General features: G+C 41.3%; 1 protein-coding gene across 2 annotated transcripts in view; it reads right to left on the bottom strand.

Annotated features, from left to right (window-relative positions):
- Nucleotides 1–14,348, bottom strand: part of GREM2 (gremlin 2, DAN family BMP antagonist) — a 41,316-nt gene extending 26,968 nt beyond the window's left edge. Inside the window, exon 1 of one of the 2 annotated variants that reach the window (XM_039569107.1) lies at nt 14,040–14,348. The gene's annotated coding sequence lies outside the window, so the exon portion shown is untranslated. The remainder of the gene's footprint in view (nt 1–14,039) is intronic. The other variant, XM_039569108.1, reaches the window with a different exon arrangement.
- Nucleotides 14,349–14,751: the final 403 nt, after the last annotated feature.

Here is a 14,751-nt window from a genome sequence, read left to right on the forward strand (position 1 = left end):
TTGGACTTGTAAAATTGGTTGTTATAGAGGACTTCCTCATCTTGAAGTAAAGTCACGTTCAGTGATCCTTAAAAGCATCTCGGAAATCCCACAGACCCTGAAAGGTGCACCAGCTCCGAACTGTGACATTCTGGCTACTGGCACCAGGGGCCAGTCCTTATGTGAGGGCTTGACAGTAGAGGGGAGGGGGTAAAATGTGTCTAGCGGTACTGTGGATCTAATTACATCTTCATACAGCTCCAAGGATCTTATCAGCTTTAGTTCCAGAGTGTAATTTAACCTATGCATTCAACTCTCATAGTGATAGTCTCCCCAGCCTGCAGTTGCACCTTTTTCCTTACAGTGTGAAAATCTCAATAGATACATCCAAAAATGGGAGCATCAAGCAGCATCTTGCAGCATAACCTTTCTTCCACCTTTTTTTTCTGAACACTTCTGCAGAAGCCTCCACTCATGAGATGCAGGGCTCTGCAAACACTCATTTCTTCAGCATTATCTGAAGTTTAATAATTTCCCTCTTTGGCACACTGATTTATGTGCACTAAGCCTAATCCCCCAACGCCCTATTGGCAGCACAGAGTGCTGGTGTCTACCCTACCTCTGGAATTCCTGATACTGGACATCTAATTTTTGTGTTCTTCAACAGTCCTTAGGACTGAGAGTGATGTCTCTACTGAATTATTTTGTTTGCTCAGTTTCACATTCAAAACAGGTGCTTTGAAAAACGACAACTTGGACTTCATAATACTTTGCAGCTCAGTCTACAGAGCACTTTATTTCATTTGGAAGCCACCGAGGCAGGTGATCACAAAGCAGTTTACCTTAGCTATTAGACTCCTGCTTCTCTGCAAGACTTATTAAATTCAGACTGTCAGGCTAATCTATCTTCACAGCTCCACATACTGAGCAAGGATCATGCAAAATTCTTAGCCTTTGTAATGTTAGGCAGAGGAAAACTTAAGCACTCTAAGACAAAGGTTTAAGGGAAGTTGCCCAACAGATAGTTTGGGGCTTCGTGTTCACAAACTAGCACTCTAGGCATTGTTATTTGTAGAATTCCTTTGACCTTCTTAACAGGCCAGTCTTCTGCATAGTGAAAATAGGTGGGAGGAAAGAAGGCAAAGGCTACTTTTACCACATAACTAATCAGTGCCACAGGGGCCAGATACATTTAGATTCTTCTTAAGTTCTTCTGAAGTTACTCAGAGATTGTGCTGAAATTTCCAGAAAAAAAGAAAAATGCTCCTTTCATTAACTTATGCATGAATCAAGGTTTTACTGCGAGTCATATATATATGTAAGGTTGGGCTAACAGGCATATTTTAAGTAAAGGGTAAGCTGATATGAGAAGGTGACCGAGACAGAGGAGCAATGTCACGGTGATTCTGGACTCCTGGTCTTTTTAGTGTGGCAAAATAATGCAATCCTTTGAGCAAAAAGAGGGAAAGAAGAAATGGCTAAATACTTAGCCTTCACCTCCCCACACCCCTACTATGCCCTGCAGAGCTGCCCTGTGAACAGCAGCAAGCAAAATCTACAAATATGAAACCTTTCTCCTTGCAGACACCAGCGACTGCTGTCCTCAGCGCAGATTCAACCAGCATTTGTCTTTCTCCCTTTTCTCCTGCACATTCCTTCTGCACACCTCTAACTACAACTCTGCATCAGGGCAATAGCTGCCTGCCACAAGATGATCTGGAGAGAGACTGCTGTCTCAACATAGCATGGAGATGACTCGATAGTGACAAAGTAAATCATCCTTCAAAGATAAGTCAATAGTGAATAAGTAATTTTATCTGTCAAGAGTTAGCATGCAACAAATACCTATAAAGGTTACACAACATAAAATCTACTAGTGGTTAGACATGAAATTCCCTCACATATGCTAACCAAGGAAGTCTATGAAGGAATAAATCCCACTTGACTTCTCATGAAAAGCCTTAAAAACAGCAAGCTGTATATATACACTCCTAGGAAAAGATTATACCCTAAAAGATTGTTAGTTTACAGCCAGATATCTTACTTGAAGATGCATCTTGTATTTCTTAGGAATCAGGTTAAATTTCCATGTAAAAATACTTTTAAAAAAGTGAATGTATGAGCAAAATAGTTTACAATGAATAATAAAAAAAAAATCCTAAAGCTGCTTTAAAAAGCCCAAAACACTTCTTGAACCCACACACACTGTGAAGCCATAAACAGTCTGGAATTTAACTTCAGACCACTGAAAAGTTCAACTCACTTTTCATTTCTGTCACTATTTGCATTTTTCTTTTTTTTCCAGTTACATAAAAGCATTAATCTGTTATGATTTTCTTCTTGAATGTACTTTTCAAGTTCTTATATAAATTTCTAGCATGGCATGATATCTCTCCTATAAACTTTGTCAAAATTTAGCTTATGATGTTTAAAACATTCTATTTAATTAAAAGAAATTAACAGTCCTCTTAAAATGTGCAAGCAGCAGTTGTGTATTCTGAAATCCAGGCTGTAAGTATACATCCCTTAAATTTTCCTAACTTCTTGAATAAATAGATACTTTGAGGTTTCCCAGATAAGATATATTTTAGATTACTTAGGCTAGCTAAAGAATGCTTTTGCCACTCTGTGCAAGTAGAGCTGAAAGTGCAATTATCTTGCTATAAATAAGGTGACTCTTAAGAATGAAGTTCAGAAGTGTTAATGTCAACCCTTTAGCGGACATATCTCTGATAGGCTAACTCCTATGTGTCTCAAAGCACCTAAGCTAGTTTTAACTCAAATTTTAAATCAATTCTGACCTTTGTAATATATGCAACTCAGGAAAAGGTGATTGAATAATTTCAGAATTAAATTATACAAGTTTTGCCATAAAAACTAAGTAGGTACAAAGCTGTTTTGAAAGTTTCCATTTAAATATTATGTTGACTCACAACTACCATCACACATAGCAAAAGGTCTAACTAAAATGTCCAAGAACAATCTATGCATGGAATAATCCAATTCATCAGAAGCAAATCCTCTCTTCCCTACTTTATAGTACTTGGATTTAGATATGCTGCTTCAAAAGAGAAAAGTGCAAGCACAATTAACAATTGTTGCCTCTTTCTTTTACTACAGTAAAACTTTTTTTATAGGTATCGATGGCCTTGTGCAAACCATAAATTAAAATTTTGGATGTCCCAGGTTAGAAACATTAAATAATGAAGATAGCACAGCAATACACACTGGGGTGAAATTCTCACTGTATAGAAGGCATGGTTAAAAGCATTAGGTTTTGTAAGTATAAAAGTATATTTGCATTGTCTTGAAGTAATAGATGGTTCTCCTTCTCTGTGTAAGGACTTTAATCCAGTGTGTGTAAATCTGCATTAGAATTCACATCCTTATAGGCCTTGCAGAAAAACGAAACATCTAATTTTTTTGTATCTACACAAAAGGTTGTAACTACCTCTTTTAGATACTATTCATATTTGCTTACATGCACACGCATCACACTGCAATAAGCAGTTAATAAGAGAAACACTTCAGCATTTCATACTTTTTTTTAAAGTGCTCAATGACAATAAGAGTTTTTATAGCTCATAAAGTGAACCATAAGGTACTGTTCAAATAATGACAGCATTATACAATCACAGAATGGTCTGAGTTAAAAGAGAAATTTAAAGACCTGACAGTCCAATCCCCCTGCCATGGGCAAGGACATATTCCACTAGACCAGGCTGCTCAAAACCCCATCCAACCTGGTCTTCAACATTTGCAGTGATAGGACACACACAGCTTCTCTGAGCAAACTGTTCCTGGGTCTCACTACTCACATTAGCCCACATCATTTCAGAAGATTTGGGAATTCTGGTCTCCGTGTTGTCTCTTAAACAGCAATCTTATCCAAAGATTTTCCACACTTAGCAACTAAGCCTGTCTACCTAGACCACTAAGGCCACTCAGTACTAAAAGGGTTTTTAAGACATCATGCACGGAGTCTGCACCTACAAGCCTCATCAGTCAGAGGATATACAGTGTTTTCAACACTTATGTCAATATTTACAGCACAGTTTCTGAGCCAGTTTCCCATATGTATCGATTATATACCATTTCAGACATGCCAGAGGACACAAAGAAAGGCTGGAACAGAATTAAGACACAGCCTAACAGCCAGAAGCAGAGCCAAGGGCAGGATGATCCTTCCAGTCTATAAATTTAGACTTATGGCAGGCTGAAGTGATATCACATGGGCAGAGCTGTAAGCAGAAGAACAAAACACGGATACTCTCTGGACCACTAGCACTTTGTGATGCTTTTGGCAGGGAGAGTTAATCATTTTCCTGACAGTAGCTGGTATAGGGCTGTTTTGGGTAGGACAGTGTTGATAACACAGGGAAATCTTAGCTATTGCCAAATAGCAGCTTCACAGCATCAAGGCCTTTTCTGCTTCTGACCTGACCCAGCTAGAAAGAAGGCTGGGGATGAACAAGAAGTGGGGGGACACAACCATGACAGGTGACCCCACCTCACACAAGGGATATTTAAGACCATATGGTGACATGCTCAGCATATAAAGCTGGTAGGAGAGCTGTTTGGAGCGATGGCATTTGTCTTGCCAAGTCACCACTGCACATGGTGAAGCTCTGCTTTCCTGGGGATGGCTGAACACCTGCCTGTATTTGGGAAGGAGTGAACTAATTCCCTGTTTTGCTTTGCTTGTGTATTCAGCTTTTGCTTTCCCTATTAAACTGTCTTTATCTCAACCCACAAGTTTTCTCACTTTTACTCCTCCAAGTCTCTCTCCCAATCCCACCAGGCAAGGAAGTACATGAGCAGCTGTGTGGGGCTTAGTATCCAGACAAGGCTAAAACCATGACGCAGACTTCAGAGATTGTTAGATTCTGCCACCTAAAAAACACTGGTCATGAATTGAAATTAAAAGGCCATCACAGAAGCTTTAGGAAAGGTTTACAATCAGTACGCAGACAGGACTTAAAAAAACCCCTGAAGCATGACTCTCACCCAAAAAATTCAATCAGCACTGCTGTGTGACTAACTTATATATGTTTTCATGCATCTAGAAGGTTCAAAGTGTATGTGTTGCTAAAATTAGGGCATCAGCCTTAATCACAGGAAAGTAAGTCAGTGTTCAAATGTTTTAAAAGAAAAATAAATATACTGGTGAAAAAATCTAATTTGGAGCACTTCATAACCAAAGAATCTTAAATTGCAGTTCACTTTTATAACAGAAAATAAGATTCTCTTAATGAATATAAACCTAACCATGCAGATTCTGATTTAACCATAAAAAACAACTAATTTGGGGTGGTTTTATAAACAGTGACAATAAATATAAACCCATGATAAATATAATGACCAGTAAGTTTCAATGTTCTTAAAAAACACATCTAAATTTCGGCGTGGAAGAAGAAAACCCAAACAACAAGTACGGCATCAGCATCTCAAACTCTCTGTATTTTACACATTCAGATAAAGTAACAGCTTAATTCAATAATGTTTGACTGCTATCCAGTTATTTATATAAGTAAATGAAGCTGGCGTCCAAGTGGGGAGATGAACTGGCAATGTGCCGTAGCCTTGAGTTACAATTTGTATATAATGGGGCAAACTGCAAGCACTCTGATTGCAGTCTGTCTATCTATGTGGACAAAGCTAAGCAGAAGAGCCAAAACAGGCAATGCTCTGGTTTACCTAATGACAAAGCAAGATAGACATTTCTCCAATCTGCAGGTGAACTTGCCAAGGACAGATCTGCAGAAGAACCCCAGGCTGTGGCCTGAAGCCTGGACTGCCAGCAGAGTTAGATACAGAGCAGTCTCCCATGAGGCAGGAAACACCTGCTATGGGCTGTGCACCCATGCATTTGCAATTCTACAGCCTGAACGGATCACCTAAAACCAGAAAAATAATTCCCATGGTTCCTGGAAGTCTCGAAGACTCAACAACATGCTGGACTGTACTACAGTCATGGTTATAATGGAAATGCATGGCCTTTAATGAAAACGGTAACTTAGCTGGCATGAAAAGGTGATCTCCACTGATTCCACAGACCTTTAAAGACCATTTGTGGTGGGAGAAGAATGCAGGAGAAAAGAGATTATTCCTCCACAGCTTGAACAAATTACATCAGACTTTAATATCTCAAGCAGGTTAGGAGCTCACATTCATATCTTACATCACCAGGAAAAGGAATGAATATTTTGGGGTGACTTAATGGGTAGCATACAAATCCATAAATTTCACACAAAGAGTGATCCTTGCTTTTTAGGCTTGTTTCTAAGAAATTTCATAGTTGAGAGGAGTGTGGAGATTAACTCATTTCCCTAATCACCTATTTATCAAATAGATGTATTATCACACACGGCATGAACAGCTAACCACAGTAGCTTCTATAACCAACAGTGACTTCATCCTGCAGTTCCTACTAATTACCAACACATGGTGGGAATAATCCACTGGCCTTTTGTGGTGCTCAGAAGCACACAGTGAGCAGCTGCCCACTTTAGCAAGAGATCTGCCATTTTGGAGGTGATGAAGACATTTACAGTAGTAGCTTATGTATCACTGTGTGATTATACATTCTCCTCTACTCCCAATATTTCCAAAAAGCTTCCCTGCATGCACTGCACAGCACAGTTACTTCATTCTGTTTTACTGATTTGTAAGCAGCATTTGTGACCTTGTAAAAATGACCTCTTAACTCGTACTTAGGAATGAAAAGTCATCCCTGTGGCCTTTTCTTTCTCCAGAATTCACTCTCTAGTTGAAACATTGGCCAAGGCACAAATAAACAAACATTAGTAAATACGAGACTGGACAGCCATTGCTTCTCAAGAGTAAAGTCTGCCAATGCCAGATATGGATCCAGAGATATTGCTGGTTTTACCTCTTCCAGAATAACTTTTCCAAGGAGCTACACCCTTGTCTAGCTTGCTCAAATTCTGAAAATTGCTGTTTATGACTGTGGCTGTAATAGCTGACCTAACCAGAAGTGCCAGGAATCAAACCACAGTCTTTGGAAAGCAACAGGATCCATAAGATACAGACTCCTTATTTTGAGAGACTATGCTATGAGATTCCCAATCCTAAGCCACACGAGATGGCTATGCCAGGGTAACAGTTCAGATTCCACAAATCACATCCACATTGTTAAGTTTTTTTAGCATCTCGTGTACTTTTTAAATGGACACCAAATCTGTTTGTCAAAGGGAGCCTGAGCTGCTAAATAAATAGTGATAAATTTCCTAAGACTACTGGGCAGAGTGTTCCTTCAAGTACAACGTGTGTTTATCAGTTTCCCACTGAGCTAGCGTTGACTTTCAAATTTCCTTTAATCTTATTATAGTAAACATAGTACAGCTCTCTGGCAAACAAGAGGAACATTCTTCCTGTAATATCATATGCTTCTTTTAAAGAAACCTTAGAGATGTCCAGAAAATAATGAGGCTCAAGTTGGAATAACACAATAAACTTGTTTCCAAAGAAACAAGTTCCACAAAATATTATATTTTTGTACTGGAAAAAAAAATGGCTATTTTTATAAAGAGAAGACTGGCAAATTCTGATAGGTACTCAAAACAGCGTTTGCATGTATCATATTTTTAAAGTCAGCTATTGAAACACCGACAGAAAAATATTTTCTAGTTGGAAGCAGTCTACCTGAATTGAAGGAAAATGCAACCGGAATTTCGGATTTAGAATTCAGAAAATAGTAGACTGTCGTTTGTGAAGGAACTTTTGCAATGCTCCTTTGAGAATAAAGAACATCAAGTGCAGACAACTTTAAAAAAAATTAGATAAAGAAAACAAAATGGGATCTATTAGAGTACAATTTGTATTTAAAGCCTCTTTTCATTTGAAAGGAATGTACGGTAGACAAATGTGAGACTTGTCTTACAGTTCAAAAAAACCCAAAGATTTGAATAACTTTATGTAAGTGACTGAAGGGACGTTGGGAACCTGAAAGCAAGACAGCTTCAGGTGACATAAACTAGCTCAATTTCCATTTGTGTGCATTTGTCTTGTTTGCTTCAGGGTTTCTATAGAAAAAGGGTCATTATATATATCAAAAATGGAACACAATGGTGCTATTTTCACGTATCTTCTGTGATTTTTGAACAAAACAATAAATATTCCTAATAAGCAGTTTCTGTGACATTTTGAATCTTCAGCTTCAGCTACCATTAAGAAGCCACAAGTTCTAAGCTATTACTTTACTGAAGGCTCAGCTTCAGTAAGGATGTAAGTATTAAAGAGACAGATGAACAATCTTCCCCTGCCTACATGGAATCCAAGATGCTTAGAATTTGTTTCAGTTTGTAAGTAGTCACGCTTCAGACTATCTCAGCAAAAGCTGTTCTCACTGAAGAATCATGCAAAGTTTCCATGGACATCATTAATGAAGAACATAGACCAAAGTCAACAAATATGTTTAGTATAAATCCATTGTGTGTAGTAATCCGAAAGGTGTCAGCCAGAGAACAACTTAAATCAAAATACAAGCGATAGCCATCTCTCTCTTCATTAGCAGACTTTACTGGGTGCTTCCATTAAGTCATGCAACATATTCACATATTCCCATCTTCTTTGCCTGTCAACCTCCTCTCGCTCCTCACAAAGGACACTGAGCTCCAAATTATGTTGACAGAACAGGAACAAAGGATAGATGGTTCATAACAAAAAACATGCCTAGAGCAAGGATGTCTGATATCTGAGAGCTTCCTTTTGGATGTTTTCCTTTTGGATAGAAGCTCTGACCCACTATTTACACCCCTATCCCAAGCTCTCCCACATATTTTTAAATTACAACTTTCCAGATGTTATCTCAATGGAGACTGGCCAGATTTATGGGCAGGATCTCACTTAACTCTAAGCCAAGCTAGTGTTTTGGCCTCACTGGAAATGAGATTAGGTCTGAGATTTGCACCAGGGACAAAACCTGCTATTCCATGCCAGAAATGGTCAATTTTTACAATGCTGCTTATTTTTTTGTTAGCACTACTGTATAATATCAGTCTATTTTAGCATTATCATAACAGCACTTAAGTAGGGTAATAGGATAGATGAGGCATGGCTGGAATCCACAACAAAACTGCATGTAAACGGAGATGGGCAACTAATTCACATCTAGACCAGCTCAACAGAGTTTTCCAACTCCAGTAAGTGTTTGTACAACACAAGGTCAACAAGGCGTTCTGCATGAGCTGTACAAGTGTTGTTTCCAAGTTTTAAGAGATGTTAAAAATTCAGGAAATTTTGAAGATTTATTGTGTTAAATCCACAGTCTGATGCTGTATTTGTGCACTGCCCATCACACTCAATAAAATGAAATTTGGAGGGTAAATAATATATTTTCCTTTCACAGTATACTTTACTTCTCCCACTTCCTTAACACAAAATAGACAGAAACAAAACCTTTATGAGTCTTTCTCTACTTGAATATATCACAGTTTTAATTTCCTCAAGTTTCATTGCAAATTATGGTTTCTTAAAATACTCACTTCCTAAACATCAATTACTTTTAAACTGTCGGGAATGAGAGATAAATTTACCCCTTCTCTTTCCCTAAAAATCTTGTAATAAAGGCAGTAGGATGCATATTTTTATATACAACACACGTTTACAGTATAACTAATTCTATATGGCATCACAGTCTATATTAAAAACTGACCTTAGTAAATCCCCCTTATTTTTATGACTAATCTAAAATACACCACTATAACTCTTAGAAATATTATTTGGACAGCAACAAAGAACGAAATATTCAGAATGTCATAGATAAGTATGGTTAAGCACAGAAGAAAAAAAGAATGTTAAAAGTAGGTGCTGTAAGATGACTTTTTGAGAAAGACAGGTTACAAGTGAAGTTGCCATAATTGTATCACACCAGATATTGAAAGATGGATTGCCTGCTGCTTTAATGTCCTGGAGCAAGACAGATTTTTATGGTCTGCTTCCCTTTCTGAAACAGGCTTCAAAAATCTTCTTAAAATTGATAATGAAAGGCTTAATGGATTGAAAACAAGAAATACCATGGTTTCAAGTGACATATCATCATGTCTCATGTTAAAATCTGTACTTCATCCCACAGAGAAACTATGCATTGAAATAAGACTTGAGTACACAACTTCCAGCAACAGAAATAAAGTCATGTGAGAAGGAAACGCTCTCCTGTTTTTCACTTCCTATTGTTCCGCTTAGTAGTACATTTTCTGCAATCTAAATCTAAAAGCAGTCTTGGAGCAGTCACAGTGATTCAGGACAAGAAGAACCTTTGTATCAAGCATGCTATACACATGCAACCCTACCATTTCCATCACCATCCAACGAAAATGTACGTAGAACTGAGGAGTTGGTAAGAAGGCTACTTTCTGCAGCAATGACAACCGTCTTCTGTGTCTAAGTGAAAGAAGGATCTGATCCCTAACTGCTCCAATAATATATTTTTAAGCAACAAATGCTTTCATAGAAGAGATAACTGTTTATAATTAACAGAATCATTTTTCAATTTAAAATATTTTTCCCAAAAGAAGGAAACTAAAGAAAAACATGAAACTGTAAGAAGCCAGCCAAATCACCAAAAATACAGAGAATGGAAATTTTTCCCTTTACAGCGAAAACTGCAGAAAAAATGTTTAACATGTTTTAATCAAGCTTGAAGTTTTAAGTGGATGTTTCTAAACATCTCCCCTCAAACATTCCCCCCTGCCTGAGGCAACTAGACTCCAGGGTCAGAGCACGATTCTCACCATGTGCTGGAGTCCAGGAACTACCCCCACAGGTGGAACCTCCTCCCAAGCAGTACTTCTGGTGCCCTGTGGGAGATGCAGTCAGCCACGATGCTGCACCCAGGGAACACAGGGCAGCATTTCTAAACAACAGTTTTAAAGTTTCAAGCCAACATTCCTCATCACTCCCAAATGCAATGAAGAATACAAACAGCCTTATGGACCTTTATACGCAGAAGGGCTATGGCCAGTGACAGGCAACCAACCATGAAGAAGCACCAGCTGTCCTTTCCTAAATGCAAATGCTGTGTCTACACCCAGTAGACAAGCACAAGGCTACACTACCCAACCCTCCCACTCAAAACCTAGTCTGCTATCACATGCCAGACTAGAAAAAAAAAAAAATTATCCATCTTAATTTTGAACTGAAGAGATCTCAGCAGGACAGCCCCAGTTGGTTGCAGGGCTGTGCTCTCCAGCTGAGCCAGGAGTTTCTTGGTAACACATGCATGGTGCAAGAAGCAAGGACTAGCCCATGCCCCCAGGAAAGATGGCTAGTATTGGCTTCAGACTGCGTGGTACCTCAGTAATAGCATGCTGCAAATGGACCAGGTCTACTGTCGCAGCCAGCACAGCCCAAAAAGAACTGACAGGCACAGCAAAACATCTAGGCACAGAAGACACTGTATGTATCTTATAGGGTTTTACTTCAGGCTAGATCTGGTCCGAGCAACAACTCTAGCACATCTTTTAGTTTATATTCATCTTAAAGGAATCCCAGCTGGGCCACCATGAGGTATGTGGAGATGGACAGTAGGTGGAAAAACTGAAAGATGTGCATCAAAAGCCCACTCCTGACACGAACCACAACACTATAAATGCACAACCACACTCGAGAGCATCTGTGAGTGAAGGGACAAGGCTACTCTTGGAGATATTCTTCAGATGTCAGTAAATCTGCACAGTACCTTGAACCACTTGATTCTTACTCGGTAACTTGGAACTGCTCACTGAAAAAATTCTAACTCAAGATCAGAAATTGGTAAATACCACTGTACCAATTCCAAGTTGGAATTTACCAGTTTCTGATTATTGGGTTAGAATTATTATGTGATTTTAGTAGTGTTAGAATTAAACCAGTTACCAAATTTATTAAACAAAACTCAAACAGGACTATTTATTACAAAAGATGATCTGGATCTCTCAGCTTTGCACTTTCACAGAAATTGACAAATGGTGACTGAAACCAAGCATTTTCCAATTTATTGATGCAGTTCAGTGGGTACTTCAGGTATTAATTTTTACCCTCACCTGATACTATGAAAACAAACAAAAATCTCCACACTTAAATTCTTCAACTTTTCATACATTTGTTCTGTTCCCCATTGAAAGTCATGCACAGTCTATTTGAAAGATAAAAAATGGAACATATTTCAGCTGAACGAATCAGCTCAAAATCTTGGGTTAATAGCATTTATTTTTGTGGCACCCTTGTAGAGGTCTTACTGATGCTTTTCATTGACACATCTTTCACTTACTTATCATACTGCAATGGAAGACTGAGCAAAACTCGCTGCTACGAGACACACCTGCTCCCCACACACAAGAGCTCTGCCCGAACAGCAGGCTGCAAGAGAGGTGAGAAGGCAAAATCCTACTTGCTAGGTTTCCCACTCATCCTACAAAAAAAATTTTCCAAACCAGTCCTCTCTTTTCAGCTGCACAGTAATCACAAATGTTTAGAACATAGGACTTCACTTCAGTGATGACAGAAGTTCATGAGGACCATGCAACAGAAGTGAGAGAGAGACAGGTTGCTCAGAGCCTGAACACCATCACAGCACCCTCATGTCCTGGCTCTCAACGTAGGCACACTGCTGATCCACTCAGTTACTTTCTTGAAGCGATTTTTTTAAATCTTAGGGTATAATTCTTCTTTAATTTTTTCAAGTAATGAAGAAAGACCAGCCTGAGAAGCAAGAACCAAGTTTTTGCAAGTGAAGCATCTGCATTAAAATACAGCAAGCATTATAAATAAGCAAATATTTCAGGCTGTGCGTACTTCTTGAAGTTCAAGAAACAATCTAATCCCCTAAGAAAACACAGCATCTGTATTGTATTGGCACGGGTGGGAAGACAAGACTGAAGTGATTGCTGATTTCACCCTGGTTTAGCAAGAAATAGCCTTGAAGCAGCCTGATAACCAACTTCCTAATTGGGGCTCTGAGAGGACATTGCTTGGTCTTGCACCTGCTGCTTCTTGATTGTTGAGAGGGCTGTGGGATTCATAACCTGGGGTTTTTTCTCAGGGAATCTCTATCGTTGGGCTGAAGTTCACCTGACTCTACTCACTGAGATTTCATCCCGTTTATTTCTCCTCTTTCAGAAAGAAAAAAAAAAAAAAGAGGTTTAACTTTTTATGAGCTGTTAATTTTTTGTCCTCAAAAATCCACCAAAAGTTATATAACCACTTTCACAATCGCATGCTAAAAATAAGAGCTGTTCAGCCAAATGCCACTGCAATTTTTTATAAGACCTGTACGTCCAATTCTGCAAGACCTGTGGAAGCACAAATATCTCCTTAACTGTAGCAGAAAGTCAATCAGGAGCTCCTTCTGAGACAGACATCGGTCTGTATAATCCCCAAGTTCAAGGTATTAAAATACGAGTGTATGTATACACACGTGTATTTCCAAGTCATGACTTAAAGTAATGCTATTCGCTCTTGGAGCTGATCCCTCGTGGGGTTTCATAATCACAAACCATCATTAACCCAAAGCAAAGAAAAAAAGGTACAAAGGGGCACAGGTTTCAAGCACGAACTATTTTTTTTTTTTTTTTCTGGTTTGCCTTTCTTTTTCGGGAGCGTGGGGACGCGACGCACGACGCTCCAAACGCTGGGGGACCTGGCCATCCAGGTAACTTCCCAGGGCGCTCGGAGCGAGGCAGCCAGACCCCAGCGCCGCTCTCGCTGATTTCGCTCCGTGCCCCTGCAAGCGCCCCGCGGGCGGCGGGGTCTCGGACGCGCCGCTCCCCCGAGGCGAGCGGCGGCCCCGCCGAGGTCCCCGCGCGGGGCCGGGCCGGGCCGGGCGGGCGGGCGGCGGAGGGGCGCGGGGCGGGCGGCGCGGTGCGGGACGGGGCTGCCGGCGGCCGGAGGCGCTGCGGGCGTCCCCGCGCTGTCACCGCCACCGCGCCCGCGGGCCCCGCCGCCTGTTCCCCGGAGGGGCGGTAAGAGGGCAGGGGAGGAAGAGGAGGAAGGGAGCGAGCCGGCCGCAAGGGCAGCCGTGCCGGGTCAGGGCGCTGGGCGCTCCCCCGGCCGCCCCATACCTGCACGGAGGCGGGGAAGGGTCCACAGCGCGCTCCGTCCGCCGGCTATAGATCCCAAGGGGCGATGAAGCGGGGTGGCGGTCGCCGCCCTCTGCCGCTGCTGCCGGTGGCGGTGGTGCGAAGCCCTCGCCGGCTGCAGATGCCCATAGGCGCTCGGTGGGGCCAGCGGTGCGCGGAGACAGCGAGGCGGCTGTGCCGGTCCCGACGGCTGCGGGGAGCGCGGCACTGGCTCCGCGCAGCCACTGCCCGAGGAGAGGATCAAGGCCCCGCTTTCGATTGGCTCCGGTGGCCAAACAGCTCACACCGGCCTGCCCGCCCGCCCGCCGCCTCCCGCCCGCCTCCCCTCGGTCGCCCCACGCGCTCCGCTCCCGGCGGCCCCGCTCCTCCCTGCCGCCCGCCGGCTTCCCAACCTGGCGGGCACAGCCAGCTCCGCTCTTTCCCCCTCACACCCTCCCGCTCCCCCCTTTCGCCCCCCCCCCTCCCCAAGACGACGTCCAATCCCGGGCCCTTTGTTTATGTCGTGACATTCTCACCCTGGGTCTCACAAAACACCCTCCTTCCCTTCGCATCTTCCTCCGTGAGCTGAAGGACTCGCAACTTTAAGCATTCATGACATTTTGTGTCATGCTCAATATTCAGACACGTTTGTTCTCTGAACATTTCAAAAAATATCCCTAGCTGGTAAAATTAAAAGCATGCAGTGCCTGATCAC

This window comes from Corvus cornix, chromosome 3, assembly GCF_000738735.6.
Source record: "Corvus cornix cornix isolate S_Up_H32 chromosome 3, ASM73873v5, whole genome shotgun sequence".
NCBI classification, from domain to species: Eukaryota; Metazoa; Chordata; class Aves; order Passeriformes; family Corvidae; genus Corvus; species Corvus cornix.